General features: G+C 45.5%; 1 protein-coding gene across 4 annotated transcripts in view; it reads right to left on the reverse strand.

The window, feature by feature from the left end:
• Positions 1-10,745, reverse strand: part of CCR6 (C-C motif chemokine receptor 6) — a 32,471-nt gene extending 21,726 nt beyond the window's left edge. The window contains exons 1-2 of one of the 4 annotated variants that reach the window (XM_027081371.1): positions 10,612-10,745; positions 5,331-5,575 (exon numbers count right to left, since the gene is read on the reverse strand). The gene's annotated coding sequence lies outside the window, so the exon portion shown is untranslated. Of the gene's footprint in view, positions 1-5,330; positions 7,064-10,611 lie in introns of those variants that run through there. The other 3 variants (XM_027081378.1, XM_027081358.1, XM_027081364.1) reach the window with 3 other exon arrangements.
• Between the last annotated feature and the right edge of the window lie 2,628 nt (positions 10,746-13,373).

Here is a 13,373-nt window from a genome sequence, read left to right on the forward strand (position 1 = left end):
TGGGGAGGGTTGGGGGAGGGGTGTGGGGGAGGGCATGGGGAGGGTGTGGGGGAGGGTGTGGGGCATGGGGGAGGGTGGGGGGGAGGGTGGGGGGAGGGGTCTGGGAAGAAATATATTGAAATGATAACTATGGTTGCTTGGTGGGGGGGCTAGAAATATAAGAAATATAATTTTGTTTCTAAATCTTTGTGCTCTCCATGTATTTAATAATGAGATACATTGGTTGTACAATGAAACAATCTCTGAGAACTGTAAAAAGACTAATTGTAGTAACTGTTGCCGATATCACTAATGTTCACTTCCGCAGAAATTACACCTTCTAGATATTTCCTGATAATCTTCATTGTCTCACTGCTCCCATATTCACCACTTTTTCCATCAGTTTCCAGAACAGTGAACATGCTATTTTGCTTCAAATCAGTTACAGTAAATGGTGAAAGGAATTGTTGGACACGACTGCCGGCTCAGAACAGGAAAACCAGAGTGAGATTATTACAATCAATGAAAGAGCTCTAAGTAGCATTAAAACTAACTTCCAGTGGGATTGGCTTTTCTCAGACTTAACTTTAAAATATCACAAAACTCTTCAACGAGGGCATGACTAATTTTATCAGGATAGACAGGATTAGATCACAGAGTGGGGACAGCAGAAAGGCCCCCTTTCCACCTGTTCTACCAAGTCAAGAAGGAGGACAGGAAGGGCACTGGGGCTGGTCCCCGGCAGACACCGCATAGGAGGCCAGCAAGTCCCTCCACCTCAGGTCTGGAGAGAGGACGCCCACCCCTGACCAGAGCACATGGGAGGAGTTATGCAAATCACTTCAGCCTATTTTACAGAATCTGAAAAGGCTAAAAGTGACAGAAAAGCCAAAGAAGACTAAGCTATTTTATTGCATTTTCATTTAATTTTACATACAAGACAGTGGCTTTTAGTTTCCTAAAACCTCTGTTTATCGGTCAGAAACAAATCTGAAAGGCACACCTCCTTTTACGTTGGGGACCTCCAATCCAACAATTCTGATGTTAGATAAACCCGCAAAGAAAATCTGTAGCCTCCCTCCTTGAACCCGTAAAGACATCACTGCCCCAGTTCCCGACGGTGCTCTCTGTGCATGGGAGGGAGCGCAGTCAAGCAAAGGGCCTGGGGCCTCCACTGATTCATTGCATTCCTCGTGACCCAGATTCAGGCCTCTGTTTTCATTCTGTCTAACGGGAACAGCCAGGCTGACTTATAAAGGTCCTACAGAAATGAGAAAGGACGAGGTCATGATAATGTGACAACAGCCCCGCTGCTTTCCTAGCCGTCACCTCAACAGCCACTAAGATGGTTGGGGAGAGAAACGTAACAACACAACAGCAGGAGCCGCCGCCTCCGAAACAGTAATGAGCCTTTGGATTGAGGATTTCTCTGCCTAGGCGGGGCGGAGGGGGGGGCCGGGGAGGGGTTCCGAGTGAGCAGACGGAGTGAGGGTCTGAATCCCCTCTCCAGACTCTGACCGAGCGGGCCTGCAGTTCTTAACACCCCTGGGGCCGTTGCTGCCCAGGAGGCCACTCGTGAGCAGGAAAGACCAGGGGCTGCGCTAACCTGTGGCTCATCCTCCCTTCACCCCCAGAATCTCAGGTGGTTGGTACGATGAGCAGGGAGACAGACAACAGGGAGGGTGAAGGCCTTACAACTCCATGCAGAAGGAGGCTGAGGGGGGAAGTGCAGAGGCCTGGCCACACCCCAGTCCTAGCGGCTCCTGCCAGGGGCTGAGGGCGAGCCCTGCTCTCTCTGCCGCCGGCCCTCCCCTGGGCCTGGGTGGCTGCACCTCCCCCTCGATGGCCTCGCTCACCATCTTAACACTTCCCCTCTATTTCACTCCTTACCTTCTGCTCAGACCGCCCCCTCCTTCACATCTTCATCCTTTCTTTGTTCCCTTTTCTCTTTTTTCATGCATCCAACTCCTCACTCTACTCCCCAAACAGAAGAAGTTGTGCAAAGTACAATGGAACGCATTTCACAGATATCGACCTTCTCTGACATGGAATCCTCTGTAGATCCTAAGACCTCGCCTGGCCATCAGGAAGAGCTCGCTGGATGCTGAGTGTACTTGACAGAGGAACTTGGCATTGTCTAGTTCACCTTGTCCTGGGGGAAGGTAATTCTGAATTAACTTTCAACTGAGGTTGATCGTCTGCCGTTTTAAGTATTTTAAAATGTGAGACCTGGTTGATGAAATTCTGGCTCAAATGCATCTTCTAATAAAATCGCCGTGGTCCAGCCCTGCCTCTGATGCCTTTGTTGTCACCACCGCAGACGTGAGCTTTTCTCCTCTGCAGGAAAGCACCAAATTCCAAGCAGAAGTCGCTCAAATACTGAGGGCTATTTGCTTGTGCGTTACATGGCCCCAGACTGAAATACATCGAGTCGTCCTCTCTGTATATTGGGGTGTTCCCATCCCACCCTGTCCTCTTTCCTGCCGCGTTCCTCCCGGCGCCTGACTCCAGGAGTGACCTTCCCGCTTGAAACTTTTTGCTTCTATAAGCTCTGGGCTGGGAAACCAAACAGCCCTACTTATCAGAACCTCACCTAAAATAAGAGTCGGTACATCTGAATGTGCACCTGAGGGTCTCCCCTGGGAGAGGGGATGGACTTTGTGGTATCTATTTTGGCTGCAAGAGTTTCCTCTTGTGTTCATTTCCTCTTTCTCAAGTTGTCTTCGAGGCTTGATGTTATTAGATAAGAGACCTCCAGGTAGGCGAGGGCTCAGAAGGATGAGGATGTTTAGTAAGAGAAGACATACTGCAAGATTAGAGCAAATGCCTCCAGTATTGTCATATTAATGGAATAACAGTATTTTTTTTGTTTTTTGTTTTGTTTTGTTTTGTTTTTAACATCTTTATTGGGGTATAATTGTTTTACAATGGTGTGTTAGTTTCTGCTTTATAACAAAGTGAATCAGTTATACATATACATATGTTCCCATATGTCTTCCCTCTTGCGTCTCCCTCCCTCCCACCCTCCCTATCCCACCCCTCCAGGCTGTCACAAAGCACCGAGCCAATATCCCTGTGCCATGCGGCTGCTTCCCACTAGCTATCTACCTTACTACGTTTGTTAGTGTGTATATGTCCATGACTCTCTCTCGCCCTGTCACAGCTCACCCTTCCCCCTCCCCATAACCTCAAGTCCGTTCTCTAGTAGGTCTGCGTCTTTATTCCTTCCTTACCCCTAGGTTCTTCATGACTTTTTTTTTTTCTTAAATTCCATATATATGTGTTAGCATACGGTATTTGTCTTTCTCTTTCTGACTTACTTCACTCTGTATGACAGACTCTAGGTCTATCCACCTCATTACAAATAGCTCAATTTCGTTTCTTTTTATGGCTGAGTAATATTCCATTGTATATATGTGCCACATCTTCTTTATCCATTCATCCGATGATGGGCACTTAGGTTGTTTCCATCTCCGGGCTATTGTAAATAGAGCTGCAATGAACATTTTGGTACATGACTCTTTTTGAATTTTGGTTTTCTCAGGGTATATGCCCAGGAGTGGGATTGCTGAGTCGTATGGTAGTCCTATTTTTAGTTTTTTAAGGAACCTCCATACTGTTCTCCATAGTGGCTGAACCAATTGACATTCCCACCAGCAGTGCAAGAGTGGTCCCTTTTCTCCACACCTCTCCAGCATTTATTGTTTCTAGATTTTTTGATGATGGCCATTCTGACTGGTGTGAGATGACACCTCACTGCAGTCTTGATTTGCATTTCTCTAATGATTAATGATGTTGAGCATTCTTTCATGTGTTTTTTGGCAGTCTGTATATCTTCTTTGGAGAAATGTCTGTTTAGGTCTTCTGCCCATTTTTGGATTGGGTTGCTTGTTTTTTTTGTTATTGAGCTGCATGAGCTGCTTGTAAATTTTGGAGATTAATCCTTTGTCAATTGCTTCATTTGCAAATATTTTCTCCCATTCTGAGGGTTGTCTTTTGGTCTTGTTTATGGTTTCCTTTGCTGTGCAAAAGCTTTGAAGTTTCATTAGGTCCCATTTGTTTATTTTTGTTTTTATTTCCATTCCTCTAGGAGGTGAGCCAAAAAGGATCTTGCTGTGATTTATGTCATAGAGTGTTCTGCCTATGTTTTCCTCTAAGAGTTTGATAGTTTCTGGCCTTACATTTAGGTCTTTAATCCATTTTGAGCTTATTTTTGTGTATGGTGTTAGGGAGTGATCTAATCTCATACTTTTACATGTACCTGTCCAGTTTTCCCAGCACCACTTATTGAAGAGGCTGTCCTTTCTCCACTGTACATTCCTGCCACCTTTATCAAAGATAAGGTGTCAGAATAACAGTATTTTTTAAATAGCATAAATACATGAACCCACAACACAGTGAAACTCATTGCCACTCATTTGTCACTTTCACTTGAAAGATGATTTTATCATGAGAACTTCTTCCCATGAATGCAGCCTCATCCGTTCTCCTGAACCAGACCCATGAGTAGGTCCACATGTGGATGTACGTCCACACGCGGATCTGTACCTTCTGCTGAGCTGGCTCCAGGCTGCCCCAGCCCTTCCTCCCATCCCATCCCCCATTTGTCAGCGCCCTGGGGCTCTCTTCTTCTGTGATGTGGGACTCGCCCCTGCCCTGTGCTCCTGACCTAGAGCACCGCCCTGCTCTCCAGGTCCATTCCTATCCCCCTTCACACAGTCGCTCACCTCCCCCCACCACCACCCCCGCCCCGCCATGCTTCATCCACACTTAGATCCACCAGCACCCCTCATTCTGTCCACGGGGGCACAGGGGTGCAGCCCAGCATGTTCACAAATGGTAAGTTAAGGAGACTGTCTGGTTTTGGCTTGTAGAGTGTGCGTTTCTTCTTCACAGTCATGGCTCACGTAAGTGATGGCGCCTTCAAAGGTGGTTGTGGTTTGTTCCTGCAGTCCTTTCACAAGTGCTAGTCACCATCAGCAGGGCAGAAGCGACCTGAAGGGGCTCGATTCCCCCCACATTACCCACGGATGGTGTAACTTCATCTCCCTAACCCTTTAACCACACCTGTTCTCAGGACTGCGGTTGGAATTACGTAACATAACATAACATAAGATTACTTAGAATAACACAGGTGATGTCTCTAGAACAGCGGCCAGCACATCACGGACTCAGCAAAAGTTAGTGTCTCCCCTTCTCTCCCCACGGTGCGGCTAAGTGGTCTAAGTGACAATCAATGCCTGGCTTGATAACATAAATGTTCGCAATTTTCTTTTATCTTCAAAGCATTAAACAGTCAAGACAACAGGGATACAATGTTTCCTAAATCCCAGGATGAAATAAAAACTCACCAGTAAAGAAGTAGCTTCTTGTTCCGCAAATGAACAGCCACAGGAGTTTTCTTTCTTGAGTGTCAGGTTTCTTTAATCTCTAGACTTCTCTCCGCCAGCGCAAGGCCACTGGCCTTCATACGGAGTAAAGCGGCTTGATGCTGCGGGCTCAGCGCCTGCGCCTCACGTGTGCCTGCGCTCGTGCTCTTACTTTGCCCACACTGGGTGGTGTGGTGAACGTCTCACCACAAGCTTCATTCTTCCAGCTACACCTCAGATCGTAGGAAGGTAAAAAATAAGATGGAGGAAGGAAGGCAAGCTGATGCAACTAGGTCACTTAATAATTTCAATTGTAGAGACAAGTTTTTTTCGCGTTTCAGAATTATTAGTCTGTGAAATACTTTTTAGTCTTCCTGGAAATTACAAATTAATCAGAATGATTATAAAGTTCTCTGAAAAGCTCCACATAATACCTAATGAACTTTATAGTCATCTACCCACATTCTGGCTTAAAAGCCTAAAAAACCACATGACTTATCCTTTAAAAGTAAAGATATGATAAATTGAGAATCTGCATGTCACAAATAATGTAGGTCAACGATCAGCTCCAAAAGAAGGCATAACCCAGTTGCAAAGGAGAAATATTGCCCTCAAAAGATTCACATTGCCTTCTCCACCACTTTCTACAATGTGTGGCCATTATGTTATAACGTGACCTGTGCAGGGATAGCAGAAACCTGAGTGTCTATATCCCCAGAGCAACTATTCAGTTTGGGAATAGTCCTGTAATTTGAGGGGGAATCTGGGTTACGTTCTCTGAAATCTAAAATAGAATTAGTCAAGCCACAAATCCCCCTATGGAAAGTTCTAAATTGGCCCTTGGTAGAAAACACCGGTGACCCTGCTGGGCAAGAAGTGAGAATGTTCATCCCTGGTTTGTCTAACTGTCTCCTTCCTTTTTTATATGATTATAAATAGTATTGTTAATGTTAACACATCTAATAAAATTAGAAAGAACTTTCATATTTATCATTTCGCTTAATCCTGACAAACTATTTTGGGAAAACATTGTACAGATGGAAAGTTACTAGCACATAAAGATGTTAAGTAATTTTCTCAAGAGTCTATAAACCAGGAGTAGTGGATTCCAAAAAATAAGGCCTGGGTCTTCCAAGTCCTCTTTACACCAAGCCACAATTCATTCATGTTTTCAGCAAATGCTTATTGAGCTTCTACTATGTGACGGGAACTTTTCTAGGCCAAAGTGTTGCAGCAGTGAGTGAAACAGACAAATTCCTTGACTTCATGGGATTTACATTCCAGTCATGGGAGCTGGGCCATAAACAAAATAAAGAAAAAGATCTACAATATGGTAGAAAGTAATGAGTGCCATGGAGAAAAATCAAACAGGGAGGACAGATAGGGATTACTGAGGCAATTTTAAGTCGAGTGGACAGGGAAGGTGTCACTGAGAGGTGACACTTAAGTGGAGCCCTGAGACAGGTGTGGGAGTGTGTCATGGGTTTATATGGGGGAGGCGCATTTCAGGACAAAGGGACAGCAAGGCACTGTCCCTGATGCAGACATCTGCCTGACATGTTCAGGGGAAACCAAAGAGGGCAGTGTGACTAGAGTGAGCCCAGGAAGCGTGGGGAGAGTTGAGGTCAAAGAGGTGAGAGGGGGGTTTCCCTGGCAGTGCAGTGGTTGATAGTCCACCTGCTGATGCAGGGGACACGGGTTCGTGCCCCGGTCCAGGAAGATCCCACATGCCGCAGAGCGGCTGGACCCGTGAGCCATGGCCGCTGAGCCTGCGCGTCCGGAGCCTGTGCTCCGCAACGGGAGAGGCCGCAACAGTGAGAGGCCCACATATCGCAAAAATAAATAAATAAATAAATAAATAAATAAATAAAAGAGGTAAGAGGGGCCAGGTAGGGGGTCTTCCAGTCCATTGTAATGGCTTTACCTTCTCCTTAGGGTGAGATGGGAAGCTGTTGGAAGGTTTTGTGTGACATTACATTTTAAGGACTGTCTGACTTACATTTTAAGATTACTCTGGTGGCAATGTGAAACGTAGATTACAGGGAACCCAGATGGAATTAGGAAGAACATCCCAGTAAGATATGATGGGTCTGTTTTGGAGATAAAGTCAACAAGATTTGCCAACAGACTGGATATTGGATTTGAGAGAAAGAGAAGCACAAAACATGACTCTAAGGTGTTTGACCTGAACATTAGCAGGATAAGTTGATTAAATAAAATGGGAATATTGCAGAAGCAGTAGGTTGAGCATGGAAGAGGATATCAGGAATTTAGCTAGGAACTTGAGAAGTTAGAGATACCTATTAGAATATCCCAGTGGAGATACCAATACAATAAATAATTGCTTATCTGAAAGTGAAGCTCAGAGGACAGTGCTGGGCTGGAGATGTAAATTTAAGGGTCATGAGCTTATGGGTGGATGAGATCACCAAGGGAGTGGGCACAGATGGATAAGAGAAGAGGTTCAGTGCCTGAGATCTGGAGGCCAAGCACAAAAGTATTTCAAGAAGGGGAGAATAATCAAGTATGTCAATGCTGCTAGCAGACCAAGCAACACAAAACTGAAAAAAAAAAATGACCATTAGAGTTAGCAGCATGCAACCATTGCAACCCTGACAGTCTTTGCTGAGTGGCATGGGGAAACCTAGCTGGAAGGGGGCTGGAAATAGGAGAGGATACAAACACTTATTTCAGAGAGTTTACACAAGAGGAAAGAGAGAAATGGTCAGGAGCTAGAGATGACACTGGAGTCCAAAAATCTGTTGTTAAGATGGTAGAAATAAGAGATGTTTACACACTGGTGGGAATGACCCAGTAAGGAGGAAAATGTTGACTATGCAAGAAAGAAAAGGGAGAAGCACTCGGTCCCATCCTCAAGTGGACCGAGGAGGCTGGGAGACTGTGCACCAGCAAGAGATTTCCTCAGTTGTAGGCAAGGCGGCAGCGTCCACAGGCACAGTACACAGGTGGATGTGGTGGTGAGTGTTTATGCATGTTCTTTTCTGATTGTTCCTTTGTTCACAGTGAAAAAGGAAACCAGGTCATTGGCTGAGAGTGAAGATGGAAAAAGAGGCATCAGAGCTTTGACAAGAGAGGAAAAGAAATGCAACAGCCGTCTAGGGGAGAGGGAGAATGAAAGGGGTACAGAATTACATAACTTCCAGGCAACATCAGTGAGCAACCATGAATTTAAAGCGAGACCAGTCACGACGATTGTTTGTTATCCTTTTCTAGACACATTCATTATGTAGACACAAGAGCCAGGGAGTAGGAGAGCTGAACCCAACAAGAGCTGTGGTTTAGCCAGCTGAGTAAGACAGACAGAGGGCCAGTGGGTTGTGCAATAAAAGTATAACATGGCCTTCTAACCATCCAAGGATCACTCCACCCCACGATAGTCTAGTGATGGCCCACAGACAGATTCATCGAAAAGAAGCATAATGATCACCATCTAGATTCAGAAATGGGGTCTGCCCAGCTCACGGTTGACATGGGTCTCTGCATTGACAATGTCTCTGACATTGGTGTCAAGGAATACATTCTGATGGGATATAATTGACCTCTTTGATGTCAAGTACAAACGTAACAATAGTGTTAGTAATGTTAGTAATCTTGGTGTTATCTGTCCTTATTGATTAGGAAAATTTGCTAATGGTGCTTTGGACAAACAAATGTAGGTCCAGACACCAGTCTGGGAGACATTCCTCATGCATAATAAAATAACGTGAGCAGAAATTTCTAGTATTTGGTTTTAGGTTTTCCTGGTCTTTTCCGTGATGTAACCAGCACTCCAATACCCCCAAATGTTAAGTAAAATTCTGTTGCGTACACTAGACATATGCTAGAGGTGCTTTCCAAGAATGAAGAAAAGAGATGGTCTTCAGAATCAGGCACCCACAGTGGAAAGAGAAGCATGCCTAGGGGTTGACAGGGGGTGTTAGCAGAGAAAGTGGCTGCCCAGGTCGTCGGAAATCCCCGAGCATCCCCGAGAGAGGCCTTGCCGTGGTCCACATGACCCTACAAGCTTTCAACACACTACAGATAAGCGTGAAATTGGAAGGTGATCCTGGGCTCCTCTCCATCGGGCTGCTTACTTGACTCTTACCTTCTGGACTAATTTAGTCATCTGAGCACATGGCATGTCACCCCAGACAGCACAGTGCTTCACTATGTTGGTGCCAGCATGGCCGAGAAGACCCAGAAGCAGAAAGTCGTATTGCTTTGAAAAGACGCACATGGGTCATAGGGTGGCAGATAAGTCTTCTGACATCGAAAGAGCCTGTGTTCTCGAGGATACTCCTGGGGACCCAGGCATCTGGGTTGAAATTCGTTACCACAAGGAAGGCCCCAATCTATCTGCCCTCTTTGTGGTTTGACGTGACATATGAGACTATCTTATCCTAAACCATTTACTGGATGACCTGAAAAGATGCCAGCTCTCAATGGGTCCAAGAACAAGATAGGATTTCCCAGGGTGGTCCAGGCTGGAGTGTTTGCTGCCACTCCCATGCTGGCCTCGAGAGAGGGCTTTTGCTCCCCCTTCTTTATTACCCTCAGGCGTGGACTGAGCCCTGATCTGTATTCCCACGGCATGCTAAGGACTAGTTCTTAAACAAGATCTTACTGAAGATTGAGGATTCATAAAAGGAAGCTCCAATCCATGTGGGAACTTAGGTTGCTATTAGAAGTGACTTCATATTTCCAGAGCCGTCCTCAGGGGACCCTCAGACGCCCTCTTTGCTTGGCTCCTGGGTGGTCACCTCACTGCCATTGCACTGGGCAAGGCACTAGCCGCTCCCACTGGAAAGGCAGTCAGTCAGCCTCAGAGCCCAAGCCCCAGCAGCAGAGGCGCTGGGCAGGGAGATGTCCCTCTGTGCTCCCATGGCTCTGGCCCCTCATTCAAGATCTCTTTCTCAGGATGATTAACGGTGGGAATTTCTACTGCTTTCAGGAACCATGGGCAACACCGTCCCATCCAGGTCACCCCCGGGAACCTGCCCCACCCCTTCCAACAGAACTGCCACCTCATAGCATTAGGTCCAGCTCACCAGAGTTACACATCGCTCTCAAACATTACACCCCCTGGAAGACCTCACCCATCCAGCCCAGGCGGCTGCCCCAGGCCCCACCCAGTGTCCGGCACAAACTCCTCCAGCTCCAGGTGACGGTCACACCTGCATGACTGTCTTTCAGCCAGATCTCCTGAAAACTCTCCTCAAAGAATCGATAAACCACCCCCAAGAAAGCAAGCAAGGTGTCTTACCGGGATCGACTGCAAGCTCACGTGTTCCTCCAAGGAAGCAACCAGTTCTGCAGAGGCATCGTTGTGACACACACCTCATCTCCATAACTCTGGAGACTCATGGCATTCAGAAGTTCCTGCATTCACACATCCTCATTTCCTTCCAAAAGTAATGAGCTTGGTTCACTGATAAGCCCGCTGACCGGGAGACTGTCTGTTTCAATGGGTGTTCAAGTCTTCATCCCTTTGAAACCGAAATTCACTCAAATTTTGAAATTTTTCATCAGGGTAAATAATGAACGTTAAAACTGGGACAGGGGCTTCCCTGGTGGCGCAGTGGTTGAGAATCCGCCTGCTAATGCAGGGGACACGGGTTCGAGCCCTGGTCCGGGAGGATCCCACATGCCGTGGAGCAACTAGGCCCGTGAGCCACAACTACTGAGCCTGTGCGTCTGGAGCCTGTGCTCCGCGACAAGAGAGGCCGCGATAGTGAGAGGCCCACGCACCGCGATGAAGAGTGGCCCCTGCTCGCTGCAACCAGAGAAAGCCCTCGCACAGAAACGAAGACCCAACACAGCAAAAATTAATTAATTAATTAATAAAATCCCACCCCCAACATCTAAAAAAATAATTAATTAATTAATTAATTAAATAGTTGGGTGGGAAGATATCACTCTTCATTTTAAAAAAAAAAAAAACTGCGACAGCCTGCTAGGGTGGCAACCTGGTCATCAATGGGGCACTCGCTGTATGCACACGTTTTATACTTTGTCTCTAGTGCTCGCGAGAGCCTGTGAGGTCCTCAGCATCGTGCTCACTTACCGATGAGGACACAGCAGCTCAGAAAATACTAGACACCTTGTTCTGATTCCCACTCCCCCCCAAGAGGACTGAGAACTGTGCAGAGCATGAATATTCCTTCCAAGAAGTCATCTTTCATCATCATAAACATGTAAGTTAGCTCGACAATATTTGCCATCGCTGAAAAAAACTTAGTAAGAGCCAAAGACATTCAGCTTGAAAGAAAGAAGCAAACACTGGTAAGTTTAAGAATTAATTTTCATCACCAATAAGACATTCATTCGACCAGCGTATGCTGTAGCGACACGATTTTTTCCACATTCATTTATCCAGACGTTTTAGTTAACGCTTACGGTTTCTACATAATTGAAAGTGATTTTCAAGCAGATATCGTGCGTGCCCTTCATGTGCCCTCAGGCCTCGACCTTCTAATCCAGCGGCCAGGCTTCCAGCCTCAGGCATCCTCCCTCTGTGCCCGGAATCTCTGTGAAACGAGAGCCTGCTGACCCAAGCATGGCAGACAGGAAGCGCTGCAGAACCAGCACCCACAGGAGTGGCCCCACTCCGTGTGTGGTGGGCCAGAGTTTCCCAGGGGAATCAAGCCAGTTACTCACAATGGGTCCTTGCTGCAAGGGGCCTCGCAGGACGGCACTGCTCTCATTGGCTGCCCCCTCCCCCTGCCCTCGGTCGCTCTCCAGGGTCCTGGACTACCCACCAGGTTGTAAAATATTTCCATTAGAATCCAGCTTCTGCTTCTAGCAAACCCCAAACTATGCAGAACTTATGAAACATGTAAACACTGTCGGAGTTTCATCCTGGGATAAATGTGTCCTTCCGTTTTAATACATACTTTTTTTCAATACGTACAAAACATATTTTACAATTGAGTGTTTTGGCTTTGTTTATTGAAATACCTAATTACAAGGTTGCCAATGGGACCCTAGCAGAGTAAACAAAACAGCCATTTGGAAGTAAAATTTTTCACATTTGCTGAAGAAACCAGTGCTAATCACGAAATTCATTAATTCTGAAAGAATAAAATAGGTCCACATTCTGCCTCCTATAGAGCAAAAAGAACAATGTTGTAGATGATTTTTAAATAAGAACCATCAACTACTAAAAAAAAACTGAACTGTGAAGATCTGAGAACGCGCTACCACGTGCAAGGAATTTGGAGATTCTGTGCGAATATAACTCATGAAGATTTATTCATTCTAACCCTCAACGTAATTCCTTTAATATACATATTAAGATGTAATTATTTAGAAATATTGCCTGCTGGCATCTCAGAGTCTGTATTGGATTGCCATAATTATTAATGAAAAGCAAAGTTTCAATGACTAGAACAGAAAGCCTCCATCTTTCATCTGCTTGCTTTCCCTCCCACCTCTCCTGAGAAAAGGTGCCAGTGTGAAGTCTTAAACTCTGAATAAGCTGAACATAGTCATTACCATTCCCAAGCGTAACCTCATTATTTCTTAGAATTAAAGTTCTAAGCAGCTGTCACATTAGGGCATTCAGCTAGGAACTGCCAAGGGCAAGGTTTTCATTGGTTTTGCCTGTTTCCATATGTTAGTGCTTCAGAACCAATATATGGTCAAATTTTAAAATTTTTAATAAATAAAAATAAAAAGTTAATCAAAGCACCAAATGTCTGATGTTAAAAGGACAGTGATGATACAAATAAAATACTGATTCCACTGGCTGAACCATTCAACCGATGAACATATTTCTCTCATTTCTTACTCTCCACTAAATAATTTCTTCCAAATCCTCTTTTATGTTTCTCTCCTTTACTGACACCGTATTTTTCCATTTTCCTTACCATCATCATGCCTTACGTCTCTAAGTGGGCAGAAAATGTAAAAGAAACTTCGGACCGGGGCACGAACCCATGTCCCCCGCATCGGCAAGCGGACTCTCAACCACTGCGCCACCAGGGAAGCCCTTTCATAACTTTTTTTTTTTTTTTTTTTTTTTTT

This window comes from Aethalodelphis obliquidens, unplaced genomic scaffold, assembly GCF_003676395.1.
Source record: "Aethalodelphis obliquidens isolate GAN/ISIS:26980383/991018 unplaced genomic scaffold, ASM367639v1 scaffold3, whole genome shotgun sequence".
Lineage (NCBI taxonomy): Eukaryota > Metazoa > Chordata > Mammalia > Artiodactyla > Delphinidae > Aethalodelphis > Aethalodelphis obliquidens.